The sequence below is a fragment of the Protopterus annectens genome, chromosome 10.part0 (genome assembly GCF_019279795.1).
Source record: "Protopterus annectens isolate FY-2018-M chromosome 10.part0, PAN1.0, whole genome shotgun sequence".
NCBI classification, from domain to species: Eukaryota; Metazoa; Chordata; order Ceratodontiformes; family Protopteridae; genus Protopterus; species Protopterus annectens.
In genome coordinates, this window is record NC_056744.1 from 1092458938 (window position 1) to 1092485279 (window position 26342).

The 26342-nt window shown below is 41.8% G+C and overlaps 1 protein-coding gene across 1 annotated transcript in view; it reads right to left on the minus strand.

Moving 5' to 3' along the window:
* The window catches only part of LOC122814242 (cytochrome P450 4A4-like), a 445176-nt gene that overhangs the window by 17750 nt on the left and 401084 nt on the right, over positions 1–26342 (minus strand). The window lies entirely within an intron of this gene.

Below are 26342 nucleotides of genomic sequence, written 5' to 3' on the forward strand. Positions count from 1 at the left end.
CTCTTCAAGAGAAACCTTGACGAGTGGATGGAAAACAGAAAATTTAGCACGGGGATCACTGCCGTGGCTCTGCTCAACAGAGGCACAGGGAACTAATGGCTCTGCTGGACAAAGGCACAGGGAACTAATCTAAGGGGGTGGCAAAAGCCAACGCATTCTGACTAGGCTTATAGATGCCCTCGGGCAGATGGCCTAGTACTTACCTATGAACCTGTGAAGCAATGGATGAGGGCATATTAGTACACACCACATATTTATACCTCGCAAAGGTGTTCAGCACCATCCCACAATCAGGTAGATAGACTCTCCCAGCTAAATGTAAATCCCTATGTGACTCGTTGGATAGCAAACTGCCTCATTAATAGAACCAAATAAATTACAATGAGCAGCTCTATGTCCTCAAAAAGACCTGTCATTAGTGGTGTATCCTAAAGTTCATTCCTTGGGCCACACCTCTTTGGCATTTACATGTTAAGGGTTTATGGCTAACAAAGTTCGCAGATGACTGTAAACAGTGCTATAACTATAACTCCACAATGGACACCAAGCTATTCCATGACAGCCATTCCCAAAGTAATAGTTGGTGTTTATGGAACCTCTCCTCTACTTCACATAAAGCAAGATACTTGTCTAACTCAAATATAAATTCGATAAACGGATGGGAAACTGAAAATTCACTCCTATGTCCTTCAAGGATAAGGGTAACAAGTAAATGTCCAAACTAATCTTTCTGTCCACTTCAGGGTTATTTATATGCAAAATATAACCATTATAAAAATATTACTACCATGGTAAAGTAAGGCTAGCTTTCTTAAGATCTGCATAGATTAATATCCTAGTAAGTACTTATGAAACTATGAAGTATTTACAACTGTTGACTTACCGTTCATTTTCTGGTGTTTTACACACCAGTGGTATTACAATGATTTTGATTTCTAGACTTGACAGATTTGATCTCTAAATTAGAATTAGTATATGCCATATAATAAACTATTTTAAGGCATATTATTTTAGACCTACTAGTTTAGATTCTTCTTATCTAAATTTTGAAGTTTTCAAGGCCTATTATTTTATACTTATTTCTTTATCTTAACATAGGTTTTCTTCAAGTGCTCCAGTTTCCTCCAACATTACAAAGTCATGCAGTGGGTGGATCAGGGAATCTAAACTGTCCATAGGTGTGAGCATGTGGACGAGTGATACAGAAGAAAGACCTGGTACCCTATATTGGTTTCCTCTTTTGCCTTGTAAACTTTGCAGATAGCAGTGGCTGTCCACAGGGTCACCATAGTAGTTGTCGGTTATAACTCTTGAGAGAGAGAAACAGAAAGAGAGAGAGAGAGAGTAGCCCTATTCTGTATTCATACAGTACATATATACATACATATTAACATATACAGATATGCACTGTACATACATGCATACACATATATGCATATACAAAACACACACACACACACACACATATATATATATATATATATATATATATATATATATATATATATATACACACACACACACATATATATATATATATATATATATATATATATATATATATATATATATATATATATATATATATATATATATACATATATATAAAATGTGTGTGTGTCTGGCATTTAAACTGAATTAGGTGTTTGCTATTCAAAAATCTAAAAATTGAAGAAGATGGTATACAGGACAGGATAGGGCACTCCACTACACTGCAGAACAATGGTTCCATAGTTTTATTGTCTAAAGGTCAGATATTGTTAATTATATGTTAACTGCCTGAAAGCAGTTCAAGTACTCATTAGCCTGTCTGATATGTACTACGCAAATCAGTAAAAACACTTGCGAAAGTACAATAAAGATAGGTGAAAATAAATTATAAAACAAAAATGCAGGGCATACAAGAATGGGATGAGATGAAAGGAGTACTGCAGCTTGAACAAAAGTACGAAAATCAGATGTGTTGTACTACGCACTGCAGGTACTCAAGAAGGAAGGAAGCTAGAAAAGCTAGAAAGAGTGTTATAGGAAGGCAGCGGAGATATTAAACGTATGTCAGAAATACTGACAAGTGACCAAAAGGGGTAAGGCATGAAGTGCTCACATTGGTGGGGCAAAGGTTTAAGTCAGGAAACTTTGGATAGCAGTCAAGGTGTGGTCTATAATGTGTTGAGTTGTCCCTTACTCTCTTATTGAGAAAGCAGACAGGTGCAACATGTTGCAGTGAAACTATATTTAAGGCTAAAACCTAGTAGGACATGGAAGGGCATAAACAAGACTGATAGCAAATAACAGGGATGGTGGGATGCATGCTCTAGTGCATGTTAGCATCAATCCCCTGTCAGAATAAGTAGCTAAGATGGTAACAAGCAGGGTCAAGAAGGATAGAAAGATATTTCAGGATAAGGGGGTCAAAAGCAGCATTCATACAAACATTATCTGTGCCACTGACTAGCACACTGAGGAAGGAAAGCATTAGGGAGATTAATAGCTGGCTGTGGTAAGTCAGAAGGGCTTGGGACCGTTAGGAAAATATGGAGGAGGAGAGCAGAAGGAACAGAGGCTCCACCTTAGTACAGAAAGGACAACATTTCTCAGAGTTAGGCTAGAAAAACACATTTCTATGACTCCATCTTTGGACTAAAGTGGAAAGGCAGAAGAAGACTACAGGCAAGTACAAAGACACTAGGTAGAAAGATTAAACAAAGTAGAGGGACAATCAAGTCTGACTTGCAGCACAGATGTGTTGCATTATGCAATGCAAAGGAGTCTGGGAAGGAAGGAAGGAAAAAAGGAGGAATCGAAGCTGGAAGAGCTGCAAAGAATGCTGGAGGAAAGGACAAATGAGACTGAAGATACGTCAGAGATACAGGCGAGTGACAAAAAGGTGGGGGGTAAGGCATGAAGTGCGAAATTATATATTTTAGATGAATGACAAAGGGGAAGGATTGATGAGGAGTACTTCCTAGGTAAGTAGGTTAAAAAGGAGAGACAACTGCAATCCATGAAGTAGAAGAGGGAGCAGACAGGGTCAGAACCTAAGTTACCAGTCTTGACAGTTAAGGTATAGGAAGGGGATGCTAGTAGATCCATATTATAGTACAGGCCCTTTGATAAAGGAGTGAGGTAAGATGAAGATAGTAATACTCATGAGAGATCTGAATCTGCCAGGACAGGCAGGGGATTGCAAGCACTAAGGTAGATGGAGAGTGAGACATGACTGAGATTCTGAACCACGACATATCCAATTTAAAGGTGCAGAGCAACACTAGAAGGGCTAGAACTCTGAACATGATCATAATCAAGGCAATGGCAATGGGGGAACAGGGCTGTCCAAGTGAAGGAGCCATGCTACTGTGTTGTTCAGAGTGAAGAGACTGGCAAGAATCCAAAGATAAAAATAAAAGTGTGGGACTTAAGATGGATGAATTGTGAAGAGTTAAGAAAGAAGGTCAAAGCTGAGTTAAAGGTTGGAGCCAAACTGAGGAAGTGAACAAACTATACAAATGGGTCATGGGTGAAATACTAAGGGTTACAGATAATGGTTTCAAAAAGAAGCAAAAGGAAAACAGAAGGCCAATAGAGGAATATCAGCTTAATGATCAACATGTGATACAAGCCTACAAAAAGTAGAAGGAAGGTGTTGGGTAGTTGAGGATGCACAGTACAAGAAGGCAACCAGAAAGGTAATACAGAAGGTGAAGGCAGTAAAGGTGCAAAACTGAAAGAAAGTTAACAGGAGTTAATGGGAAGAGGAACAAAGACAGAAAGGGGAAGGGTGAGACAGATGTGGCTCAGCTGAATGAGGACAGGATAAAGATCACAAGAGACAAAGAAAGTACAAAGTGCTGAATGAATAGGTTGCTTGATTTTCATGAAGGAAAGGGAAAGGCGGGCACCATGGTCAGAGTAAGACAGGGTAAAGTGGGAAGAGTAATTTGCTGATATCAGGATGGAGCACAAGGAAGTAAGTAGAAATTGGCTACTATAAGGGAAGATAAGGCACAGATTTCAAACGGGCTACTCTCAGGATCCTCATGAATCTACCAGTGTCCTGGTATCTTATCTGGCCATCAGTGAAAGGAAGGTAGCAAGTGCAGTACTCTTGTACTACATAGCAGCAAGAAAAATCAATGGAACTACAGGCCTGTTAAACTAAAAACCAAGACAGGAAAGTCATGAAGATAATCCAAAGTAAAATAATTTTCTAGAGGATAACAATCTGAAGGAAAACAAACAAAACAGCCTTAAAGCAAAAAAGATGTTCTTTAAATCTAATCCATTTTATGACTGAGTTGCAGGAAAACCTGAGGGGTACAGTACCAGCCTCTGATCTACTCCTACCCATGTGGCTGCTAGGGAAACTGCACTAAACAGGGGATGTACAGAGACTTGGGGAATTGTTTTATATTATGCTTGAAGGGTAGGACATAGAGGGTTGTGGAGAGAGGGTCAGTGCCAGAAATAAGAAACTTGATGAATGGAGTATCAGAAATGTATCAAAAATTGACTTATATCTGCTGCTCCTCAATAGGTTTCTTTCAAATATATTGTCAGTAAGATCAGTATTTTCACTGATTACATAAAGACATATGCAGCAGCAGAACACAGGAAAAGTGAAAAGAAAAAAAAAAGATTTGTAAAGACTGACCAGAAGGAACATAAATATGGTAGCAGTTAAGGCTCGGTACAGATGACTACAAAGCAGTACAAGTGGACAACAGCTTCTATTCTGAAGTATTTGCCACATCTTAATATTCAGAGTGAATAAGAAAGTGTGATCTTTTAACTTAATCTATCCATTCTAGCAGCACTGTATATCAGAGAATTTCCCCTTCTTGGAGGTGCAGCAATTTCACTTTTAGTATGTAAAAGTATCAGGTGTTTGGGGGGGGCTCACAGCCACTATGTTTGAGAGTACAGGGAGGTGAAGCCTACTGCAAAAGCAAAACTGCTACAGACACTTCTGATTTTCACACATGGAGGTCTGACTTCAATTTTTTTTAAGCTTTTAAGTGTCAAATAAGGGTGAAGAGATTTTTAATCATATAAGCATAAAACTGATAGTGACAAAGCAGGAAAATAATCTGAAGTTATAAATGCCATATCAAGTAGGCCACCAGGAGTAAAGTGTGTGGATCATAACAGCAGTAAACAGAATGTCATGGTGTATAATAAGAAGTTATGTACTCACCATAACATTCCACGTGAGTTGTTCATCTTGCCTTCATTCTTTACTGATGGGTTCGGAGCCGATGGATCGGCTCCGGTACAGCCGTTTGCAAAGCTCGAGGTTTATCAGTAGCTCTAGGCCAAGCCCCTTATCCCATGATGCACTGAGAATTACCTCAGATCTTGTTTGCTGTGTGTACTATAACCATATAACTGAGCTATCCTCCCAAGGAGAGGAAGAAGAATTGAGCAACCAGGATGAGACCAACCTCTAGGTCAGCTATCAGCCAGGAGGGAGGGATGTAAGAATGAAGGCGAACAACTCACATGGAAAGTTATGGTGAGTACATAACCTCTTAATGTTAAGTTCTTCTATCTCACCATTCATTCTTTACTGATGGGTAGCGTCCCCAGCACTATCAGTCCCGGGTGGCTCATGGGAGTATATTCTTCAGAACCGTAGACCCAAAGGAAGCCCTGTCCTTGGAGGCCTTATCAACTTTGTAATGAGTGATAAAAGTATGAGGTTTAGACCAAGTGGCTGTAGCACAAATGTTATCAAGGGGCAATTTGGCTTGGAACGCAGAAGATGTAGAAACTGCTCTGGTTGAGTAAGCTTTAATCTTGTGTTGTAAAGGCATATTAGCAGCTGAATAAACATAGGTAATACAATCAGATAGCCATTTAGAAAGAGTTGTTTTAGTCACTGGCCTACCTTTTCTGGCTTCAGAGAATGAAACAAATAGCTAGTCTAATTTCCTGAAATCTTTTGTTCTGTCCAAATAAAATCTGAGCTGTCTGTGAACATCAAGTTTGTGAAGCATATACTCCAATTTATTGGAACAATTAGGAAAGAAAACTGGTAACTCAATGACTTGGTTGATATTGGATTCTGAACAAACTTTGGGCAAAAAAGAGGGGTTTGTCCTAAGAGATACTCTATCAGCATGGAAGATCAAATAAAGAGGGCTGATAGATAAAGCTTGAAGTTCTGACACTCTGTGGGCAGATGTAATTGCTACCAGAAATATGATTTTCCATGGCAAATATTTGAGATCACAAGATGATACTGGTTCAAAAAATCATAGTCAAGAACTCTAATATGGATGTCAAGGGGGCTTGGTAAGGATCAATGTTCTGCTTAAAAGCCCAAATGGAAAATCTCTTCCACTTACTAAGATATAATCTTCTAGTAGACAGCTTATGAGAAGACAAGAGGATCTGTTTTGTCTCATTGGAAAAATTATGAAGCCTGGCTATGAGGGGAACCAGAGCAACCAAGCTGTCAGCTTCAGTGACTGTAAGGAAAGATGGAGGTCCCCCGTCGGATGTGTCAGAAGGTCCAGAACTGGGTCCAGAATCCATGGATCCTCCAACAGATGATGATGAAGAAACTGGAACCAAATCTGACGAGGCCAATGAGGGGCTATAAGAATGATGGTCCTTCCCAGAGATTTTCCTTTCTGTAGACATCTGGGTATCAATGGGATGGGAGGAAATGCACAGAAGACCGCATTTTGTGTTGATGTGGCTGGCAAAAGATTGCAGCAAGGCTGGCCCCATTTTGGGAAAAATCCTGTCCGAATCTCTTTCTAGAGGGACCACTCATGTGCAACACAGGATGCTCTGCTCAGTTGTCTGCTATGAAACAGCCCACTGCCAAACTCTGACCCTGTTTGTTCAAGTACCAGACTACTGACATATTGTCTGTCAGTCCTGGAAGTACTGCAACAACAGAAGCACTGCTCTCATCTCTAGGACATTGATATGCAAATGTGACTCTTAATCCATCCATGTGCCTTGGGCAGTCTTTATCAGGGAAGTGTCCGTGGTCAATAGTGGCTACTGAACACCACTGGAGATCTTTCTTGCATGAGTTCGTAATTAAAATCGTGTGATTAATTGGAAGTTCTGATTAGCAGACCAACAGTGAACCACAGCCATTGCATGTCATCTGCATTAATTGTATGGCTGGGGGATCGCTGCAGCCATCAAACATCAAATTTTTTAGAACATCTGCGGGCGGCTGCTGCTCTGTCTTCTCATATCAAGACTCTCTCTATTGGTAGTTTAGAGTGGTGGTTGGTGTTCTAACTATGGCGACAAGGCAGACTTTTCTGAGTTCTTGCCTAAATAAGTTGATGCAGAGCCAACAGGTGAGCCATGACCACTGCCATGCATTTGGTGAACACTCTGGGGCTGCATCTGGGATTCTCCAGGGTGTTAAAAGGTATGAAGTACCCTCTGGAAATTATACTTTGTACCCAGCTGTCTTTCGTTATTTCTTGCCAGGTGTCTGGATACAAAGATAAGTGACCCCTGACTGCCACCAGAGCAGGACAGTCGGGCCTCCTTTCAGGAGCGCTGGTAGGATTGACCAGAGAAGTGATATCTGTCACCCTGATGTTGTGGACCACCTCTGCCGCGAGGGCAACGTCTTCCATTATTACCCCCTCCTCTGCTCCTAGAGGGGGGTTCACCACGTGTGTCCTGAAAGGCTCCTTGGGCTTTCCAGAACCACATCTTTCCTCCCCTTTGGCCTTTGGGGTAAGGCCGAGCAAAACGGACTCCAACGGCAGACAGTCTTTCCGTCCTGTTCACACCTGGTCAAAGTTTCCTTCACTTTAGGCCAAAAAAGAGATGAGCCATCAAAAGGGGTGTTTACGAATGAAGACTTAAAGGGCTCCGCTAAGGAACACATGTGCATCCAGGAATGTCTTCTGAGAGCAATTCCTGTACCAGCTACCCTACTCGTTCCATCAGCTGCATTTGATATGAGACTCATGGATGAGTTGATGATAGAATTTAGGGTAGCAAGCTGGGTGGCAACTTTGTCAGAGGTCCCTGCAGCTACAGTACCCTGAAGAGTATCTCCCAGCTCCTTAAGGAGATCTCTTTGCAACCTGGTGAAATGGGTTAAATAGTTCAGTGAGCGGAGGGTAAAGGTCGCTGAACTAAACATGCATTTCCCATATCTATCCATGATCCTAGACTCTCTATTAGGGGGGTGAATAGATGAGGAAGTCTCTGACATTTCCTTTTTGGTGGCCGCAGCTACCTCCATGGCATCAACAGGGCCTCCTTTAGACAAAAAAGTTTTATCTGGTGGAGCAGATATAAACTTATTAGGCATCCTAGGAACAGGCTCCATGGACTCCAGTGACTCCCACGCCCTCCGAGAGACGAACTGCATGAGCTCATCGAAGGGCGGAGACACCCAAGAGGTGGAGGGTTGAGACCCCAAAGCCTTCAGGAGATCTGATTCATCCTCAGTAGGGCTTTTGGACTGCCAATCACCCCTCTAACTAAGGATCTTGAGTATCTCAGCGAAGGAGATATCCTTAGAGGGGGACCGCAGGGACCCTTCTGACTCATCCAAGTCAGTGTCAGATGTTAGAGACTCCTGTGGGGAGTCCAAGTGTCTCCTCTTGCACAATCTCTTCCTGGGGATCTCCTCAGGGGGAGTATCTGGGGAGGTCTCAGAAGAGCAGGGGGCACCCTGTGTTGTCACCTGAGGCTCTGGGTCTCTACACATAGCCTGGACGATGGAAGCAGAAGCAGACACAGGTGCTTTGGGGGATGAGGATGCAAGGCCTGTAGTCGAGGATGTCTTTGGGGACAAGGCTCTCTTCAAGGCTTCAAAGGCACCATGGCTCAGATGTGAAGGAGTCAACGGACCCAAAGGAACCGCCAACCCCTCCCGCACTGAGGCCGTGGGCTATGAGCCGGCGGTAAGAGCCGAGCTCATCCAAGCCGAAGCCCCATGAGGAAGAGTCGGCACCCACACGTCGGTCTGACTATCCTCCCTGGACCCGACTGGTGAGTATTGGCTCCTAGAATCCCCAGTCAGTGCCAAGGATGTCAGAGTAGATGGAGCCGAGGACACCGGAGCAGGTCTAGGCTCCAAAGGCTCTACGATCAACAGGTCATCTCCCTCTGGCTCTGAAGGTCCAGTATGGCTCAGAGGAGGAGTAGTCAAGTCAGGGGTAGTGGTCTTCAGATCTGAAGCTGCTGGGGTTGGAGCCGACAATAATTTAGCAAGGACTGGTGTCTGTAAAAGCTTCTGCACCAATCAATCTATATCCAAATCTGACAGGCTGACAGAAGACCTGTAAGAATGCACCGACGGTGCCGACTGAAGTAGTGGAGATAGAGGCCTCTTGGATACTGGCTCCAGAGCTGTGGGCTACCTCCGAAAAGAAAAGACAGTCGGCTCTGAGGTCTGTGTAGCCAATGTCACCGGATCCTCCAACTTTCTGTATTTTTTTGACTGTTTGGAATCCTTACAGTCCCCTGAGATTTAGAGGACTTGGAAGACTTATTGGCCACATCTTGGTCACTCAACGCTTCATGAAATGGATGCTTTAACAAGCATCTGTCTACTAATTACTTTTTCCTCTCTAGCAAAACTCCCAAGGAAAAAGTGACAAATACTGCAAGACTCCTGTAAATGGACAGCTCCTAAGCAGTAAATGCAAGTGACATGGCTATCAGTAATGGACATTTTCTGCCCGCAGTCTGGACACTTTTTAAACCCAGACTTCGGGTGTTTATCCTTGTCGTCAGCTATACTCCAATAACCAAAATTATGTCAAGACAAAACTTGAAATCCTCTCCAATAATCAAAAGTACCTTAGGCTTAAGCACACAACACACACCAGAGCCTAAGAAAAAAAGCACCCAAGATAAACACTATTGAAAATACACACCTAGGCTCCAAAAGCACACCACACAGAGAAGCCTAGAAAGGGACACACCAATAAAAACAGAACTAGGCTCTAACTGCACACAGGAAAAACGAGGCTGACAGGAAAGAGACAGTATAAATCTATGGCCCAAAAACAAAAGGCCAACACTAAGCTAAATATATCTATATATATTTATAAACTATGCAGATAATTCTGAACTAGGCCAAAAACACACAAGGCCGATAAAACTACTCTAATAATCACACGCGGGAAAGGGGGAGCTTTTAAGAAGCTATACAAGGCTATCTAACCACTATTAGAAAGAAAAATAGTAAATTTTTAGAAATAACTTGCAAAAAATACATTTTGAAGCAAAAAACTGGCCCGAGCATACACTGGAACCTCTGATCAGATGCCGTGGCAAACTAGATCTGGGGTAATTTTCAGTGAATCATGGGATAAGGAGCTTGGCCGCGAGCTACTGGTAAACCTTGAACTTTGCAAACGGCCATACCGGAGCCAATGGATCGGCTCCGAACCCATCAGTAAAGAATGAACGGCGAGATAGAACAACTTCACATCTAGAAATAAACTCAGCAACAAAACAAGGATACCCCTACAATATGTGGCCCTGGTCATACCACAACATAAGCAATGCATGCAATTCTGGAAGCCATCAGGGGAGGGATACCAGGCTGCTGGTAGAAGTACAAAAGAAAGCCACCAGTAGGCTGGAGGGGAAGGGTGTGACCAGGGACTATGGGAGCTATGAGTCTTCACAAAGTGGACCAGAAGAGACAGAGGAACATGTTACAGGCACACAAGATCATGTCTGGAAAAAGAGAGGACTCACTGTGAGCATGAAGTTCAGGTTGGGGAAAGAGGGTACAGCTGCAGACTGTAGGGATCAGATACCCATGGAAAGTACAGCTGTGTACACCTACCATAAATGTAGATGTTTGAATGTATTCACTGTTGTATTCATCACATTTGGGTTATCTCTACCAGGTTAGCCCTTGGCCAGCCCGAATACCAGAGACTTAGTATTTCTGTGTCAGTTGCTTTCACTTGAAGACTGACGTCAGGTCGTCAGTAGTATAAAGTAAGGTAGCCAACGCCATTACATCAGGTTTTCTTGCCCTAACTTGTCAGGAGCCCCCAAAGTAGAAGGCCAGGTTCTGGTGGAAGAACCCCACCAGTGGAAAATAAATACCAATATGTCACTTGAAAGGAAAGGAGAACAACAAGGTAGAAATGTAATAAAAGGAGAAAGTGAATAAAGGGGGATGGAGGGAGGGAAACCAGGACTGCAACAGTGAATACACTCGAACATCTACATTTATGGTAAGTGTACGCAACTGTACTATGTTCTTTGTGTTTAACTGTTGCAGTCATCACATTTTGGTAGATTCCCAAAGCTGAGGAAGAGGGTGGAGGCAGTCAAGGAACTTAGGGGCTGGCTAGCATGCCCTGCAAGACTGCAGATGCAAACCCTGCCCTGGATTTGGAGAAGAGAGGCTGGTGGTAATGCTTGGTAAAAGTGTGAACAGATGTCCAGGTGGCAGCTTCCAGGATGTCCCTAGTGGAGACTACTCTGAGGAAAGCTGCAGAGGTGGAGGCTGCTCTGGTGGAGTGTGTCCTGACCCCCTTGGGTGGAGGGTTTCCATGGTGTTTGTAGCAAAAATGAATGCAGTGTGCTATCCATTTGGAAATGGTTTTCTTGGAGATGGCTTTGCCTTCTGCCCGTGTAGCAAAGCTAATCAGCAATTGATCAGACTTTCTGAAGGATTTATTCCTCTCTAGATAGAATCTGAGCATTCTGTGCACATCTAGATAATGAAGAATCCTTCCCCCTTGTTTTGGGGATTGGGAAAAAAGGTGGCCAAATGAATGAATTGGTTGAGAGACACACTAGACACCACCTTGTGCATGAAGAATGGGTTAGTCCTGAGGGATACCCTGTCAGCATGGAAGATGATGAAAGGTTCTATGACCATGAGTGCTTGCAGCTCAGAGACTATTCTGGCTGAAGTGATGGCCAGAAGAAATGCTGTGTTCCAGGCGAGAAATGTTAGCTCTGTAGAATAAGCTGGTTCAAAAGGGGCAGGGTGAGTTTTACAAGACAAAGTTAAGGTCCCAAGCTGGTGTTGGTGCCCTTCTTGGGGGCCTCAAGTTGCTAGCCCCTCTGAGGAACTGTTTGATCAAAGGGTGTGAGAAAAGGAAGATGCCATGGGGGTAGTGGGGACAGGCTGCGCAGCAAGAGGTACCAGTGTTGTTGTGGCCAGTCTGGAGCTATAAGAATGGTCCTTGGTTTTTCCTCCCTTATTTTGACCAGTACCCTGAGGATGAGAGGGAAGGGAGGAAAGGCATAGACCGACAGACTGACCCAGGGGAAGGACAGGGCAGCCACTTTCCAAGCCATGCAATGATGCTCCCTGGACCAGAATTTGCTGAGCTGATGGTTGGTGTGGGAGGCAAAGAGGTCGACCTTTGGGGTTCTCCATTCCTGTGTTATTAGGGTGAAAGTACTCCTGTTGAGTTGCCACTCATGTGGGTCCAGAAGATTTCTGCTAAATTGGTCTGCCAGAGAGTTGAGAGAGTGTGGTAGGAATTGTGTTAACAGGTGGAGTTGCATGGCAGAGACTGTGTGCCAAAGGGTCATGGCCAACCTGCATAGAGGGTAGGAGTGAGTCCCTCCCTGCTTGTTGATGTACCACAACACAGTGGTGTTGTCTGTGTACCTGTGGTGAGGGTCTACGTGGCGGGGTGGGAAGAAAGGCATTCCCTTGTTGTGGGAGCATGCTGTTGCCCACCAAAGGAAATCTCTTCTGAGGCAAGGAATTACAGGTAAGATAGTTTCCAGGTCTTGAGAGTGTTGACACCAAAGGCTCTTTAGGTACCATTGAAGTTTCTTCATATGCAGTCTGGCATATGGAATGAGTAGCATGCAAGATGCCATGAACCCCAGAGCTTGCAGCATCTTCCTTGCAGATTGCTGGGGCCTGGTGGCTAGTTGAGAGAAGTAGGCTGTCAGGAAACTTTGTTTCTCTGGTGTAAGGTATGCCATCTGGGATGCTGTGCCCAGACTTGCTCCCAGGAAGGTATTCCTTTGGGTGGGCACCTGTTTAGATTTCTTTTCATTGATTATGTACCCTAAGGAGGTTAGTAGAGTCTTTACAAAGGCCAGGTGCTTGCTCGTCTAAGTATGGGTAAATTTTAATATTTTTTGTCTGCAAAAGGCAATGGCCGGAGCCAGACATTTTGTGAAAACTCTGGAAGCAGTAGATAAGCCAAAAAGGAAGCACAGAGAACTGAAAGTGTTGAGATCCTGCCCTGAAGCAGAGAAATTTCCTGCATGACTCCCTGATAGGAATGTGGAGGTAGGCCTCTTTTAGATCTAGGGTGGCTAGCCAAGCGTTCTTGGACAGCATGGGTAGCAGCTGCTGGAGGGTGAGCATTTTGAATTTTGAGATCACCAGGAAGGTGTTTAGAATGGATAGCTTGAGGATGAGGCATCATGTGCCCTCTTTTCTGGGCACCAGAAAAAGTCTGGAGTAAAAGCCTTGGCCTACCTGTTCTGCAGGAACATGCTCTACTGCCCACAGAAACAGCAGGGAAAGGATTTGCTTTTGTGCCGTTGCCCACTGATTCAGTGGTAGATCTGGAAACCCTTTTGGGGTTGTAAGGGTGTGGAAGGAAAATATGTATCCCTGAGACACAATGTTCAGAACTCAATGGTCCTTGGTAATGGTGGCCCAGGTGCTTGAGTGAAAGGAGAGTCTTCCTCCTAGGGGTAAGTGAAGGTGGGCAGATGGAGGGTGTGGAGGAGGTGAGTCACTGTGAGTTCTTACCATAAGGGGGTGGCTTAGAACTCCCTGGTTTCAAAGTGGAGGTAGTCCACTGCCTACATCTCTGCATTCCCTGTGGCTGCTGTCTAGGGGTTCTGTTTCCATGGGGCCTAGGTTGGGCTGGTTTACTGGGAGCAGGAAAGGACCAGTGTTTGGAGGGACAATGCCTGCTGAGCCTAGGGGGCTGAACCTGCAAGAAATTCTTAACTGTTTGCATAGATTTGCTTTTTCTTCCATCTTTCTTAAGACCTCTGCTGCCTTAGTGCCAAATAAGGTATTTTTGTTCAAGGGGGCATCCAACAATGTAGATTTGACATGGTCTGACAGGGGCTGTTCTTTAAGCCATGCATGCCTTCTAATTACAGATCCAGTGACTGCTGCCCTGCAAGAAGCTTCTTGGGCATAAAAAACACAGTGCAAGGTGTGTTTAGTTACTTGACTCGCAGAATGCATTAACTCTTGTAAATCTTTAGATTCTGCCCAAGCAGGAAAGAAAGACGTTTTTTGTTTTAAGAGATCTAGGGTATGTTGCTGATATTTCAACATATCAAATTGACAATTTAGTGCCCTGATAGCAAGATTAGCTGAGGTGTATACTTTTTTACCCCATCTGTCCAATGCGTAGGAATCCCTGTCTGAGGGGGGTGGGATTCTTAGCTGAGGTTGCTTTAATCCCTTTCGGCCCTTGAGATATGACCTCAGGGTCAGCTGTAGGATTTCTAAAAAGATATTTGCATGTGTCTGGTTTTCTGGGAGGAGGAGGAAGGGTGTCAGGAGTCAAGCTGGATTTGAGGAAAACATCCTCCACAACATGCAGGACTGGGGGGATGGCTAAGATTCTGTGTTGTGGAAGATCTATGAATTCCCTGAATCTCTTTTTAGACTGAGGGTAGTCTTGACTCTCCCATTGGAAATGTTCCCTTAAGGTATGCAGGGTTTCTCCAAAGGAAAAATCCTCTGAGGGAGAGGCTGAAGGAAAGGAATCCTCTGCATAAGAATTCTCAAAAGTGGAGAGGGGTTTCATGTCTTCATATTCAGATGCATCAGATTCATCTGACTCTTGTTCAGACAAAACTACAGGGGACAGATCTCTTTTCCTTTTGGAGGGGGTAGCTTGGCTTCTCCTGATTAGCATGATAAGGTCTTCCACCATTTTAAGCATTTGAGACTGTGGCAAGGTAGCAGGCGCCTGAGAGTGGGTCTTCGGTTTCTTGGGTGTGGTTCATACCCTGGGCCTAAGAAACTCGGTAGTCTTAGAAAGAACGGTAGTCATGAAAGAAGACGTCGGTTTGTGTTGAGATTCGGTAGTGTGAAGGACTTCCTCGGGAACCAGTGCCTGCTCAGCAGCTTTGGACCCATCCAAGGTTGAGACTACTGCAGGATCCTTACTCAAAGTGTTTTGTGGCATACCGGACTCCGAAAGAGTCTCGGTAGCAGCCTGTGAATCAACAGAAGCGGGCATCAAGGCCTGCAAAAGTGCCTCAATGAGTACCGGACAACTGACAACCAGCTTAACGGAAGAGTCGTCCGTAGGTTTGGACCTGTGCAGTCTGTCTTTGTCTTTATCTTTATGTTTTTTCAGAAGATCTACTGTCAGAAGTTATAATATCTGGCTACGATAAGGGCCCAATGATGGACAGTTCTGGCATTGAACAAAGCACAGAAGCAACAACGAGGGACGTCGTGGTCTGGGCCTAAACAAGTGATGCAGTAAGAGTGGAAGTTTCGGTGTGGTATATGTTTTCCACAGGCGAGACAATTATTAACTTTTTCTGACATCGGTTAGTGCAAGAAAAAAGGACCCCCAATGGGGTACTTAGCTTTAGAAGACTTCAGCTTCAATTCGGTAGACGAAACTCGGGTAATGGTCGACTGGCACTCATGCAAACTGCTTCTGCTTTGGGCTCCACGACAAGAAAGACTGATGTAATGGCATCGGCTGTTTTATTTTATACTACTGATGACCTGACGTCAGTCTTCAAGCGACAGCAACCGAAGCAGAAATACTAAGTCTCTGGTATTCGGGCCGGCCAAGATCTACCCTGGCAGGGATAACCCAAATGTGATGACTGCAACGGTAAAACATGCAGAACCTATACTAAGTCTCTGGTATTCGGGCCGGCCGTGGGCTACCCTGGCAGGGATAACCCAAATGTGATGACTGCAACAGTGAAACATGAAGAACATCTGTAAAAGTACTTATTTATAGACAAAATCATGGGCCCATGATAAGCACTGTAGGGAAATACCAGATGGTTTCTGAAAGCAGTACTGGCACTCATGCACACACAGTCATTATCATGGTGGATGCTTAGTAAGTCAGTGTTTGAGTATTACAGACTGTAGCAAGGACTTACTACAGCTCTTCGCTGCAGTTTAGCAAAGGTATGTGTTACATAGTAAAGAGCTGTTCTGCAGACACAAAACAACTCCTTGTTTAACTTGGAGAAAATTATTGATTAAGTGGAAATGGCAGTCAGTGAACTGCAACAAGAAGCATACAGCTCCTTACTACAGATTAGCAAAGGTGCTTGATACAGCAAAGACCTTGGTCCTCAACTCTGACAGGACATTGATCCCTCACTTCAGTCTTGGGGAGGCCAACAAATGGGCATCACCCAGGCCACCAACCAACCCATATCACTTCAACCACAACCAGAAAAGGTGAAGAACATGGAATCTAAGGATGCACGATACAAGGACTAACAGTGCAAGGAAAGGAAGAAATAGGCGGAAAGTAGAATGTTAAATGCACCTAAAAGTCCAGTATGGCCAGAAACTGAAGAAAACATATCTAGATATAGACATAGATATATATGTGTATGTATGCATGTATATAGATTTGTTTTTATTTTGATGTTTGATGTTATACTAATATATGTATGTGACACTCTTAAATAGTCATTAGTATTTTCTTTTAATTCAAAATGCCCTAATGGAGGCAGTCATACTAACACAGTTTTGCTTTATATTATTACCATAATGCACTTTGTTCCTCAGAAGATGAGCCTTTCCTGTTCTACTGTCTTGCACTAAACCTTTTTTTTGTATTTTCTTAGAATGACATACTTAGAATTTAAGACTAATTTTGAGAATCTCTGTACAGAATGATTTAAATTCTCTTTTCAGTGATACTCTCTAATATGGGTTCTTTGTTAAGTCTTAAACACACTGCAATAGGCAGTTTCTTTTTGTGCTGCAAAAACAGTGCAGAAAATAAAGTAAAACATAGGAATTACTTAACTCTTCTTGTCAGCCTGCTGCTCCCAACATTATTATGTTTTTTCGTCTCAAATTGCAACGTTAAAGACCTGCGGGTTGGCAAAGGCTCAACAGGTCTATGGCCGCAAGGGAGGGAAGGAATGCAGCTCTAAATGACAATACTCAGTAAAAGGGCTGTGAATCCTAACAGACCTCAATGGACTTGAAAGAACAAAAACCTAGAAATACCTTGCTATCTGTGCTTTCCCTTTGCTTGAAACTTAAAATGTGATGGAAGCAATTATCTATGGACCAGGAAGACAAGTTCCTAACTATCCTGAGATTTTATTCACTTCCAACATGGTATGCAACAAGGAAGAAGACTGTAGCTGAAATGCTACGAAAGGGAAGAAACTGCTTACTTATGTTTTTAATAGATGGTGGTGTAGGAATCTTTCTGCAATGAGAAAAATAAATTGGGAAGAGGAAATGCTGTATTTAGACATCAGATGTCAATTAAAGTGTGGACTTAATGCCTGTCTCTGACTGCCATTATAAAAATGCAATGGAATAAAAGGGACACTAGAAGTCATAGCAAGATTCTGATTGGTGACTGTAATACATATTAGAAACTTACTGAGTAAAATCAAATACAGTGTCACTATGTACACCCAGACATTTAAAAGGTGCTGCTATCCCTGATTTCTTTTTTGGAACCTCCCTGTCAATGCTTTTTAATCATGTGCATACCTGCATTCTGCTTGGACTATTTATTTTGCTTTTTGCTAAAGTTAATTGAGGAAGCAGAAAATCCCTTGGAAAACTTGGAGATGGAGGGCAGAAAAATCTGAGAGATTCCCTGAATCAGCTTTCTTCTCTCATCACACTTTCTGATGACCTGATGGAGCAGAAAGTCCAAAAACTAGACCTCTGCCCAAGGGAGAATTCAAAATAGCAGTTTTGACATCCTCAGGGAATTCCAAGAATGCAGCCAGGCAAACTTCCTCAAAACAGTTTCAGAGGCAGCAGCCCTGAAAGTAGTATCCACAGAGTCATGAACACATTTTAAACAATGTGTCGTGACTTGAGAAACAGAAGAAACCAAATTACACAAAGCAGACTTCAACTCACAAGAGGAAACTGATGCCAAAACATTCCTCATACATTCACAATTTGCCAAGATAAAGTTCACCACATGTGCCCAATAAATGAGAATTCTAAAAATGAAAGTTGCAGAAGCATACATTTTTCCCAGACTTGGTTAAAAGCCTTCCCATCCTTGTCAAAATATGACAGATGAGAATTAACAAAATATTTAACATCAACTGGATTCACTAAAGCAATAGCTGCTAGGTCAGGTCTGGGATAAGTCTATAAAAATTTAAAAGACTGAGAAACTTTATATAATCTGATTTTTGGGGAGGCAGCAGGATATCAAAGAGACAGCAGGCTGTGAGAAAAACATCTTCCAAGGCAGTGAAAACTGGAGGTACAGGTAAAGGTTCTGGAAATTCCAGTTGCAACAAATCATAATATTTTCTGAGGGAATGGGAACCTCACTATTTTCCCATTGAAAATATTGATATAGCCTAAAAACAGTCTCAGAGAATTGTTGATATGTAAAATCAGATACCAAACTCTCCTCAGAATCTGAATCAGAAACCTGAGGAGAAAGAATTGCATCTGTCCCTTCAGAGTCCTCTACAGGTTCAGACTCTTGAACCTTTTAATGGAAACAGGAATCCCTTTCTCTCTTACAAGGAACAGCTTTATAAGAAGGGTCAAGAGCCTGCATTAAATCCTGAACTAAGCTCAATAAATTACTTGTGTCCTGTATAATGGAGACAAAATAAGACAAAGGTTTTGTTTTGTGTTTCTTGTTGGTAAGAATTTCAGAAGAAACACAACTAGAATTGCCAGGAATAACTTCCCCAGGGATGGGCACAACAATATGGCTAGGCAAAGGTACTTGCCTGGACCCTTCTCTGAAGACTGACAAGAGTGGGTCTTCCTTACCTGCTAAGAGAACACCAACAGCTGCAGAGGACATCTCTAACCCATGGTCCATGGTGGCTGTAAGGACTATCCCAGAGGGATCTGAAGAAAAAGATGAGTGGTCTGAGGAAACAGCTTTGGCCACAGCAGATTCAGCCACCTGCAGCTGAGGCAAATTATCAGCATGCTGTGGTGGCAAAGGTTGCTAACAATCTTTTTATTTTTGTTTTTGTGACTGGAAAAAGGTCCAACTGAGGAAATAGTACATTGTTCCATGGTCAAGCTGAAAACAGTGCTTGATTCCAGTGTAGGCTTAGTAGTTATAGTTGATAAAACAGATAAGTAGCAAAAAAGCAACTTTTTCCCCAGAAAAAAATATAATAAAAAGCATTTTAAGCACTTACTCCAGCCCCAAAAGTTAAATTAACAAGTTTCTCCACAAAAGTAGTTTTAAACAACTTTTAACAACTTTTTACCACAAAACTAAAAAATGTACTCCTGTTATAATAAAAGACAGTCAAAAAATATTTTTTTTCCTAGCTTAAAAGAAGTTATTTTCCAGAAAAGTAAAAGGCAAAGTGTAAGGTCCTCACCCAAAAGGAACTTATCTACTCAACAATGGAACAGCATTAGCCAGTTTTCAATTCCTGAAAGCCTGCAGATGAGTGTTCGTCTCAGTGGCAGGGAAGCTCTGAGGGCCGTGGCATCTAAACCTGAATATTAATGAGTTCAGCTTGAGTTGACTAACAGTTTGGGCAAGTGGAAGGTGCCCTGAAGCACTGGAAGCTAGCCAGCTGTTATATCCCACACAGGATATAACCCATACAGCTTAGCTTCTGCAGCAATGATCATAATGATGAACACTGTGGTATTATTATGTCTTACCTTCAAGTGAGAACAAACCAGAAGGTGAACACCATATTTTACTTCAAAATCATTATGGATCTGTAATTTTTAACTTTAAGCAGAATATGTTAAAATGGTTACATAACAAAAAATAAATGTCACTATTGCAAAACATACCATGAACAGTATCCCAAAAATCAGATTTGGAGCTCTAAATCTGCATGCAGTGCTGATGGAACACTCTCCATGTATATACTCTGCAACTAGAGATACTTCTCATTAGGGACGTGATTCAGTATTTCATTTTTATAATGGCAAAAATGAGATGCTAATGTTTCCATTGGTGCATTTTACATTTTTGGTGACCTTATTGAAACTAATTATACAGAGATGCATAACACTATCAGATGAAAGTACGCATCTTTGAGTCCCACAATTGCATTAGCCTTCATATTACAGATTATAATTTAAACCTGAAAGAATGCAGCCAGAGATGTGCCCATTATCAGCTTTCTCTGTGCTGTAGTAAACAGGTGGTGCTAAAAACTAATATGCATGCTTGAACAACAGAAAGCTGGCCACTATGCAAAATCATGGCAATGCCCTCAATATAAAAACTTAAAGCCACTGCAGCAATAATTAGACAATATTTTCAGCATACGAAGAGCCTGATCAGAGAAAATAAAAAAAATGATAAAATGGAAGGAAAACAAATGAGATGTTCATAGGTAGTGTTTTTCTTAACTAGGATTTAGTTTGATCTAATCAGCAGTAGAGTGTGTGCATGGGGGGGTACATGTTCTAAAACGCACTTTTACGGTCCTGTTTATACCGTTAGCCCTGAATAGGCTAGTTTAAAATTAAACAATAAGTACATTTTCCACACCTACTTTTTAAGTATATAAAAGCTAATATGTTTAACATTGTTAAAATATTTCTGATTTTTTGTTACTGACGATCGGTTGTCTGTGATGAATATAGGCTTGTTGCTTTGGAACATTACTTGGGTTTCATGATTTTTGGAAATTACTGTGACTGAGCTCATCAATGAATTTTTAAGACCGCTAGTTTTTTTTCCTCAGCACTTGTGGTGGTAGAGTTAGAACTACACAGATTCCTGTGCTTGTTCATTTTTTATTACATGCTTTATCATATGCTCACAGGAGTGTACACAAGGTCTTACCAGATATTTACCTTTCCCTGTCTTGCACAGTCACCTACACATGAAACTATTATTTCTTGCATTTTCTGTATGAATGAATGAACAAGATGCCAACTTGTCAGATATTTGCACTATACAAACATGAAACCAATAGTGGAAACTACGCAGTGGGAGACCACTGTTAGCCAGTGCCAAATGGGGGGGTTGTTCATAAACACTTGTAAGAACACAAGGCTTCATAAGATGAGAAAGTTAATGTATCCTGACTTATTGTAAAGACTGCACAGCCAGAGTTAATCTGTACATTTTCTTAGTATAGATTGTTATGTATACACACAAGTCTGTAAGGCCTAAGGATTAATAATATACCTTAGAGTAATTAATAATATACCTTAGAGTAAACTCAGAGGTTGATGCCCATTGGAATATAAATATATTGACATTTCTTCTTTATCTGTAAGCAGTCTCTTGTAAACAGCAAATTATGAATATTAGATATACATGATACATGAAACAGTACAGTTGTATAAGTCCTACTTACCCAAAACAGTAGATGTTTGAATGTCTTCACTGCTGCAGTAGTCCATCCGACACAGCATCCAGCCAGCTTGCCAAACCTCTAATTTCCAACCCTCCCTTTCACTCACTCTGGCTGCTGATAGGCTGCACCCTTCTTGGAGGAAAGTATATCACCAACCAGAGTGGGGTGAGCTAAATCTTAAAGATTTTACTGCCCCAAGAAAGGAAGGAAGATTCATCCTGAGCCAACAATCAATAATCATCATAAAAATCATTCAAATAACAACAACAATGGCAACAACTGTAACAAAGGAGGTTGTGCCCCACCACAACCATCTACAAAAGGGAATGGTGGGTGGGTGCAGCTACTGCTATGGGTAAGTAGGACTTACACAACTGAATTATGTTTTTCATTCTCACTGCTGCAGTAAGATATGAGTAGATTTCCAAAGCTTACACTATCTGGGAGGAGGAAGGACAGAGGTCTAGAAGCCTGTCATGGACCTGGAGAAGGAATACAGTTTTTTAATGGTTTGTGAAGGTATGAACTGAGGACTAAGTTGCTGCTTCTAGAATGCTTCTAGAATACTTCTAGAGTCCACACCTTTCCATTATGCCACTGAAGAGGACAAAGCTCTGGTAGAATGTTGCTTAACTTTGCCTGGAATGGTTATACAATGGTGGGAATAGCAAAAAAAAAAGAAACAGAGGACAACCATCTGGATATAATCTGTTTAGACACAGGTTGGCCTTTTAGTCCCAGCATAGGAAACAAACAGCTGTTTAGCCTTTCTAAATGACTAGGTTCTGTCAAGAGAGTACCTGAGCTGCCTATGCACATCTAATATATGTAAAATCTTATGTTTATCATATTGATCACAGCTGCAATAGCCTTAGCTATACGGGGTTATATCCTGTCAAGGATAGAACAGACGGACAGCTTCCAAAGCTTAAGGGCACCTTCCATGCATCCAAACTGTCACATAGCTTGAGCTGAGATAACTAAAAGACAAGTTTGGCCATGAAGCCCTTCAGAGCTTTACTGTCACAGAAGAGCATCCACCTTTGAAGCTTTCAAGGATTAACCATCAGCTTTTGCTTTCCTTTGCTAGGCAGACAAGTTCCCTCTGGGGATAAAGTTACATTTTCTTAATTTTGTTGATGTTTTATTGCTTTGTCTTCATGAAAGTTATTTTAGAACTAGGAGTGTTGTGTTTTAACAGACTGTCTCTAGACTGTAACATACTTTTAAATAGAGTGCTTGTTTTTTCTGTTAATTTAAAAGTGGTACAAAGTAACTGAAAAACATTTTTTCCTGTGGAAAAATTTTTTTTTTACTTTTCTGGGGCTGGCAAGTGATTTTTACTCCATTTTTTTCTGTCAAAAAAATAACTTTTATGGACTGGTAGTATTTACTGCAATTGTTGCTTGTCTTCCCTTGGAAATAGGCACCATTTTCAGCTTGACCATGGAATAGACTACTGATTCCACAGTGAGTCTTTCTTCCAGCCGCAAAAAATTAAGCAAACAGCCTTTGCCACAACAGCAGGATAGCAATTTGCCTTAGCCACAGGTGAGCGACTCTGCTGTGGCCATTTGTTGTACTTTAGACCACTCATCTTTTACCCTGGATCTCTCTCATGTAGCACCTAGAGACACTATGGATCAGGGGTTAGCCTCATCCTCTGGGGCTGTTGGGGTCCCCTCAGTGGGCAAGGGAGAGCCAATCTTGATGATCTTGAGTAAGAGAACATGAGAGGTTTCCCTATTGTGTCAGAATACTGTGCTCATATCTGGGAAAGCTGCTGCTGCCAATAGTAACACAGTTGTCCCCATTTTTCCTGTCAAAAAGAAAACCAAGCATGCATCTATTCCTCTTCATTTTATTTTTGGATAAGAGTAGTTTACTGGGTTTGTCTCAGGGTTCAATTCAGGCTATTGAGCCTTCTCGCAAAGAAGTTTCTCTTAAAAGAAAGAGGGATTCATCTTTTCCTGAAGAGACTCAATATTCTGAATTTCAGCAGAAGGTGCAGGGATGGATACAGGATTTTTCCCTCAGATTTCAGATAAAAAATCAGAGGAGAGCTCAGTTTCTGGTTCTCCATGTGAAGGTTTTCCTTCTCTGAGACTATTGTTAAAATGATTCACTATTTTCACTCGGAGAACACTGAGTTACTCAGTCCCTCAGAAATTTCTGGATAGTCAACCAGCTACCCCCAAAAGGCATATAGGATGTATAAAGTTCCTCAGTATTTTAAACCTTTATACACTGTTCCCAAATATGACCCAGCAGATATAGCTTTACTTGATCTCACTATTGCTAAGCACATAATTAATTACAATCCTACTTCTTCTGATAAGGATTGAAAAATTATTGACAGGTATGAGAAAAAATATATACTTTCTGCAAATTTGATTTTCAGAATTTTGAATTGTCAGGCTCATATGTCAAAGTTTCTTTTCTGAAAAAAATTGTGAAAGTATGAGGAATGTTTTTTCTGCAGTTTCTTCTTGTGCGGAAAACTGTGCTTTATTAAATATTAAATAATTTAGTTACTTCTATTGCACAGGTCACTACTCATTGTTTACTGAGTGTGTATGACTCTGTTGATATCTCATCCAGGGCTATGGCCACTGGTACTGTTTTGAGGAGGTTTGCAAGGCTGCATTTTCAGAAACTCCCAAATGATGTTAAAAATGAGATTTTAAATTCTTCTTTGGATAGAGATTTAGTGGTTGGCCCCCTACTGCAGAGGTGATCAAAAAGTGTGGTGAAAGGGACAAAATGATTCAGAGAATCTCTTAGATCTTTCAGCCCTCCTTTACAAAATTTTCCAAGATATTTTCTATCTGCTCATCCAATTCTGGCAAAAACGGAATAAACAGTCTCAACGAAATACAGTTAAAGAGACATTTAGAAAAAAACTGGCAAGGTGATTCCAAAAATAAGTCTCAAACCTCACAAAACAAAGGAAAGTACAAGTCTGAATGACTATTAAAGATACCTTATGACCCCCTGCTACCCTGGCCCCATTTTTCTTCCAGAAAGTCTGAGTCCCCACTTTTCTCATTGGCAACAGATTGTTTCAGATAAATGGGTCTGAAAATCATTCATCAAGGCTACAGATGGCAACAGGACTAATTTCTTCCTTTCCAGTGAGTCTTTCCTCATCCTCCAGATCACATTCTTTTGTTTCTACTGGTTCTTCATCACATGTTTTCTCAAGGAGTGATAGAACCATTCCTCCTTCCCATGTGGGGAAGGGTTTTATTCAAGGATTTTCCCAATGCCAAAGAAAGAAACTGCTTGGAGACCAGTTCTGGATCTTTCTTCCCTAAACCTGTTTGTGATGGTGTCCAAATTCAAAATAATGTCACTTCACAACCTGTTACCTCTTCTTCCTCTTTCAGGTTTCCTGGCAACAGTAGATTTAAAAAACACATCATCACAACTCTATTCATACAGACTTCAGATGTTTCTTATGATTCTGTGTGTTTGGATCACACTATCAGTTCTCTGCCTTACCCTTGGATAATTCACTGTACCAAAAGTGTTGGCAAAGTATCTGGCTCCAGTTATAGCTCATTGCAGGCTACAGTGTATCAACATTTTCCATATTTAGAAGACTTCCTTATCTTTGCAGAGTCTTTTTCAAATTGTCAGGAATCTCCCTCTTGGGTGAGAGATCTCTTACACAAGCTGGGATTCCAAGAGAATATTCAAAAGCCTTTCTTGACTCCTTTACACAGGATTTGTGTTCCTGCTATGTCAACTAGACACTTCAGTCCAAAAAGCTTTTCTTCCACAGGAAAAAAATAGATCTTTATCTAGATCTATTTTTAAGGTTTTCCACTGAGACTTTGGTCACTGACAGGAAGTACCTCAGTGGAGAAACCAGCTCTCCTTTACGTCTGAATCAGAAATAGAGGATCATAGATCAAGATTAGTGCTAGGCTAAAAGCCCTTGTGGGCCATTTTTTTAAGCCTAGCCAATTACCTCATGTAAGAATCAAACCCTGTACCTTGTGTCTGTAAGGTAAACACCTTAGCCATTATACCAGCTTCCCACCTACAATACCAGCTTCCCACCCACTAAAATAAATATAGCTGGATTCAAACCTTGTGTCATTTGTGCTCTGAACAGAAGCTCACTACTCTTACACTTGCTGCCAAATCTGAGGACAAAACCCTGAATCCGTCCCTGCAACTTCCTGTTCAGATTCAGAATCTTGAATCTCTTCAAGAACAGAGGCATCCCTCATTCTTTTACTGGAAACTACTCCACAAGAAGGAAAAATAGCCCGAATCAAACCCTGAGCCAGTCCCAGTAAACTACTTTTATCCACAGAAATTTGAGGAATAGATACATGCTTGGTTTTCCTTTTCTTTTCACAGGAGAAATGGGGCAACTGTGTTACTAACAGCATCCGCTCCTTACCCCAGGAGTGGGCACAGCATTCCGACACAACAAAGAAACTTTCCCTGTTCCCTCTCCCAAGACCAACAAGAGTGGTTCTCCCTTGCACCCTGAGGAGACCCCAACAGCCACAGAGGATGGTGCAAACCTGTGATCCATACTGGCTGCAGGTGAAAAAACAGATGAATCTGGGTTAAAAGATGAGTGGTCTGAGGTACAACAAATGGCCACATCAGACTCACCCACTTGCATCTGAGGCAAACTGCTAGCCTGCTGTGGTAGCAAAGACTATTTGCTTAATTTTTTTTTTTTTTTTTTGTGGCTGGAAGAAGGACCAACCATGGGAGTGACAATCTGTTCCATGGTCAAGTCAAAAATGGTGCCTCTATCATGGAGAAAATAAGAAACAATGCCAGTAAAACTACCAATCCACAAAAGTTACTTTTTTACAGAAAAAAACACAGTAAAAAGCACTTTCAAACATTACTGCATC